We start from the raw sequence: 6,094 nt of genomic DNA on the forward strand, positions 1-6,094 counted from the left end.
TCAAACGCATGGAAAGAGGATGTTACATTTTCCTAATGTACTTTTTGCTTCTATTTAAAGTAGTTTATGTCTGCAGTGTGAGCACGGTGGAATGTCTCAGCCATCATGTGGTCTCTAATTCTGGTCAGCTGACCATCTAAAGTATTGTTAACGCTGTGTTCAGAGAAGCAGCACTTCAGGCAGTGTCCAATTTTTTTAAAACAACAACAAACAAACAAACAGGTTGATGGTTGATGGCTGTGTTAGTTTTGCAGGATCTTGGTTACAACTAAAATATGGATCCAATGTAGGATAACCAGGATTCACCCTCGGGGAACTCTGTAACAACTTTTATCTGGATTAGCTGTTGGAAATCTGTTATGCTTGACCAAAATGGTGTTTGGAGCCAGCAAAAGCAAAAAATGTGTGCAAAAGAACGCACAAAGTCCATCTGTATTCAGGTAACTTACAACAGTACAGATTCTGGTGGTCAGATTTGGATACATAACGAGGGATTCCTTTAAATAGCAGCCGGTTATAGCCTGCTGTTTATAGCATGTGTATATTACAATGATAAGTGGATGATAGAAAAGGTCTCTTGACAAGAACCTTGTGAAATCATTAGCATAGTTCCTTCTTCAGTAAAGGTCACTATTTTTGCACTGGGAGAGCATTAACATGCGGATAATAGTGTGTAGCACTTCTGTAATTCCCCTTTCCAGATTTTTAGCACATCTGTAGACTTTCGGCTTTGTAGTGTTGCCTGTTGGTCACCAAGGGGACAAAAAAGCTCTTCTAAAAAGCAGCCTTTCATCTGATCCATCCGGCTACTCGCTAAAAATAAATAACTACATCAGAAGTACTTTGTGTGACTCCAACTGTTTAATTCACTGTTACTGGACTCAGTAAACAATGACTGCATAAGTAGTGTGAAGTAGTGATGAACAGCTGGTGTTAGCCATGTTTAGGTGGAGATTGGGTAGTGGTGGGGGGGTAGATTTCCTAGCAAAGTCACTGAAGATCTCCAGCCAGTCTGTGATTCAATCCATACTTTCAGCCAGTCGTGATTAAATAAACCAAAGAAAAGATGAGAGGATATGTTTGCAGAAAGTCATAAACATGAGCAAAAGGCAGCACAAACGTTTTAAGGGAGTACATTAAAACTCATCCTTTAAGTTTCTTTAAGTAACAAACTTCTCCCGTTCAGCAGAAAAGAGGACTCGGAAAAACTCGCATAAAATCAGCCTGATTTTGGCCATTCAGATAAAAATAGCTACAGCATGAAAGACAGTTATGGAGCAGACAAGCTGCTTTGGTGAATGTCAGACAGGAACTCGGCTTCACGCACACATACACATTCACTCAGTGTGTTTGTTGGTATTTCCTGTTAATGACCCTGCAGTTATTATGTAGCTTCTGTTCCCACTATTCTGCACACTCTGAGAGTCCATATGTTTAAAAAGTAAGAAAGAAAGAAAGTCATGCAAGCTTAACACAGAATAATAAGGTTAGCTAACCTCTACTGGTGGCTGAAGCACTGTTACTGTGGTCACACAAAGTTTTATATACATTTAACACTAGTTTGATCTCAAATGCTTATATACTGGTGCATGCTATTTTATGTGCAAATGTGCATTTAAAGTAGGTTGTGTTAGTGCTTTGGCAGACTGGCAAACTGTCTCAATTGAACATCACAAAAGCTGGATGGATGGATGTGGATTCATACTGACAAGAGTATGGCTACATGTAGTACACTATGAGTGCGCAGATGGTGTAACCATAACAGCTAAAAGAAAAGGAACTTTGTGCACTCCTCACCAATCTTCACCCTGTGAACACTGTAGCAACCAATTTTCTGGCAGCGGATATGCCTAGCACCAGAGAGGATGTTGGCTGCTAACAACAGAAGATTGTTATTAGTCACTGAAAGCATGTGGTTTGGGGTTTATCTTCTTTGCTAGAGAAGCTTGTGGCTTTATTGTAAAAATTGCAGAATCACAATCAAATGCTGAACCTGCTTGAGCGGACACAAAACCACTCTGGGAATTAACACTGAATAGGTTAATATCCAGCACACAGAGTAAATTGTGGAGCTAAGTGAAAGTAGCGACAGTAAATAACTTTAACCACATAACTCCAAGGATGTATCATGTTCTCACTTTCTTGAAACTTATCAGGGGAAATACTTTGTGCCCGTAGGTGTGTTTTCAAATGTGTGCACTTATTCTTTTCTTATTTGTATTGTTGTCTCAGCCTGATTTCCTTGAGAAGCCTTCATATTTTCTAGGCTGCCTTTGCAAATAAAAACATGTGAATGTCATCGATGCCATTGAATCGTTACCGTCTTGGGCTACAAATTGATGCTACAGAAAAGTGCGGCCCTGCTACATTTTAACTTGAGTAAATATCTCGTCAGCTCAGTGTTTTTTTGACAGTGGTTTTGTTGTATTGGTTGTCTCTTTAACCTCTGTTGATAGCTTACGTTAATTTTGCTCAGTTTGAGACAGTAGCTAAACAAAAATTTACAATATGTACCTTTAAGTCCAACCTGAAGACAAAGCCACTGATTAGCATAAAGTATCACGTTCCTTAAGGACAAACTGAACTAATGCTCTTTTTTTTCCCGCAGAGTGTCCATGTGAGGGAAAAAATATCTTAGGAATGTTTTGCCTTCTGGCTGTTGTAGATTAAGACTCATTAGGCACTTTCACCCATACTGTTTTCATTTTAAACAACAACTTATAAATAGGCAGTAGAGTCCTCTGTAGGGCTGTTTAGTAATCCGTACATGGTTGGGGTCACATTAGGGTCCATGTTACACAATATTTCTGTCAGATAAAGCTGGGAAATCTCACATAGATTTTTCAAATATCTCAGTAAAACCACAGAAATCTTTATTGTAAGCCAGACTGTCTGATAAATGGAGTGGAGTAGTTAACTAGTTGCTTTATTTTGAACCGATTCATGTTCTTTTGAGCTCGGGAAGTCATGAAATTAATGACACTGGTTACATTTAAATCATATTTATGCCCAAAATGATTACTATCAAAAGTAATTTGATAACATGTAAATTGTCCATATAATTTTGTTACATGGAATATAAAATGTTACATTTAATGGAATCTGTAAATGGTATTTACCAAGCAGTGATTCATGAATCATTAACGTAATCATTACATTCATTTAAATAAATGAACTTTTGAAGAATAAATTTTTGAGTTTTAGTTTATATAAAAGATACTTAAGGTTTGGGTTTGTTTCGTTTTTTTTTTTTATTATTATTATTACATCAGCAGTGCAGGTGTCACTCTTGTGACTTTTGTCAGCTTCAGCTAAAATCTCGCAATCACTGTCATTGTTTTCTGCACAACACCAACTTCCCGAAAAGTTGGGGTGTTGTGCAAAAAAAATAAAAGAAGAACATTTTATTCACAATAGTACATATCAAGTGTTTAAACTGAGTCAATGTACAATTAGAGAGGCAGAGTTTCTCAGAAGTAAACGAAGATAGAGTTTCATCAATCTGCAAAAATCATCAACACATTGTAGAACAATTTTACAATAATGTTTGATAAATTGAAGAAGAACAAACTGCAGCTTTGGGGTGGGGGTCTGAATAACCAGTTCAGTTCAGTTCAGTTCAGTTCATTTTTATTTCAAACATTTCAAACATGTGCCTTCACAATCATTACAAAATATCATTCCATTATTTGTTTGAAAAGGAGTAGGCTGAAGTATTTACTTATTTGTCCCTACCCCCTCAAGTTTTACCTCTTGAGGGGGTAGTACAACTCACAAACCAGTGTTTGTGAGTTGTACTGTGCAAATATGAGAAATTCAGGGCTCAACATACCTGCTGTACCAGGGGTGGATCTACAGGGGGGCAGGGTTGGGCAACTGCCCACCTGTTGTAGAGCCGTGGATATTTTGTTGACTCTGTTTACATGTAGGAGATTTCCACATACTTCACTTGAAGAGGGATGTGCCACCCTGCCTAGATCCCTCGCCCCTCCTTTGCTCCCACATCTGAATTTTTTAGATCTGCCACTGTGCTGTACCTAGTTTGATTGTTGCAACGTATATCTCTAAAAAACATTTATATACTGCTGGCTCTCACGTGACTGATAGACACAAGTAACAGCTTTCTGTGAGAAGTTTAAAGCTGTTATTCCAACAGTATCTGAGGAGGTGGATTGTTCTGATACTTCTCAGAAGATGAGGACGAAGAGCAAAATCAGATGTGAATGAAGCAATAATGTGTTATCAATTTGACAAAAATGCACTGCAAACACACGCAACACATCCAAATACGGAAACTCACAACACAACAGGAAGGCACTTCATTCAGCCCAGAGGACAACACAACGTCCTTCCAGGGGTCACAACAAAGTGATGAACCTGGCTGGAGTTCAGTGCTTTGTGACGATAACACAGCCACTGGTGAGCAGTGTGTTTAACTTAACGTTTTTTTTGTGTTGCCTGAAAATGTTTCCATTGTCATTTGTGCAACTTCTTTTTGGTTGTGTTTATTTGAACCACATGTGTTCACAGAAGAGGTTTTCCTGATTCACTTTGTGTTTGGTTGTGTTGCAGTGCAATGAGCTCTCTGGCTCTCTGTGTTTCAGTACTCTTTACTGAAACGGGGTCTGACATACTTGCTCTACCAGGGGCCTGAATGGCCTTTTAATCATTTCTAACTCACTTTTAGCATATTTTAGCATACCACAGCACTGCTTTTGATACCATAGATCAGTGGTGTCCAAACCCAGGCCTCGAGGACCAGTGGTCCTGCAGGTTTTAGCTGTGTCCTTGATCCATCACAGCTGATTTAAATGGCTAAATGACCTCCTAAACATGTCTTGAAGTTCTCCAGAGGCCTGGCAATGAACTAATCATTTGATTCAGGTGTGTAGACCCAGGGTGAGATCTAAAACCTCGAGGCCTGCAGTTGTCCAAGGCTGCCATAGATCATGGTGCCCTCACCTCAGTTAGACCACTTGGTCAGAAACAAAGGAATTTCTTTCCTGTGGTTTAAATCTTATTTAACCAACAGAGGCTTTACAGTTAAGATTGGAGAACCATCGTCCTTTAAAAAAAATCCACTCACATGAGGGGTCATTTGGGGATCCACTGTTGGCTCTTGATACTTGCTATGCTCCCGATGGTTTTACTTTTTTTTTTTTATAAAAAGCCATGCTTCATAATGCTGATGATTTAGCTGACTGTCTAGAAGATTTTAAGATACGGATGACTTTGAATTCTCCTAAACTGACTAATGATAAGAATACATGACTCATATTGTTTGGAATCACTGACTTGCATGACCTCAGCTCTGTATGCAAAACAAAACAACCAGGAAGAGATATTTTTTGGAAAAAAAACAACAACAACAGCAACATCATTTTGGTGTCATTTTTACCTGTATTTGTAAGGACAGTGAAGACTTTTCACACAGGAGACTAAAGATCAAGATTGGCACGGACATTCAGCAGGGGACGATTTAATACTAACAGCAATTAAGATCCTCTTAGTGATTTGTGAGTACAAAGAGGGCTGAAGAAGGCAACTGAACTTCTTTAGGTTTCTGAAGATGTTTAATTTTTGTGGTTGCACAAACATTTCCTAAGAAGTACTTAGCAGAAAAACTACAGCTAGCATACTGTAAGCCTCTTTTAGCATCTTGATGATGGTGACAAATAAACTGCTGCAGAGAAAAATCCCGTTTGAAAACAAAACAGGGCAAAGACAGAGAGCCCATACACACACAGCCAGTAAGCATATAGGTTCTCTTTGTCATATAGAGAGCAACAATACTGGTTGTCATGCAGATACAGTATGATGGTGGTTTTGTGCTACATGTGAATGTGCTGACAGCCCACTGCTCCGACACTTCCTCTGTTCTCTTTCGTTTCCTCTTTCTTTTCACTCACTGTCACAGTTCTCACAGTTTCTGGGGTATGTGAGACCCTTTACCTCCTGATTTTTGTCCCCCTTACCCTACGTAAAGCAAAAAGGAGGAACAAGAAGAGGCTTGGTTGTTGTTGTGATTTTTTTATGGTCGTCAGGTGTTTCACTGAGTGATACAATGACCTGAATGGCACAGAGAGGTGAGCTT

Source organism: Diplotaxodon limnothrissa, linkage group LG16 (genome assembly GCF_057381915.1).
Source record: "Diplotaxodon limnothrissa isolate DT_005_m linkage group LG16, D_limnothrissa_male_GT1.1, whole genome shotgun sequence".
Classification (NCBI taxonomy): Eukaryota; Metazoa; Chordata; class Actinopteri; order Cichliformes; family Cichlidae; genus Diplotaxodon; species Diplotaxodon limnothrissa.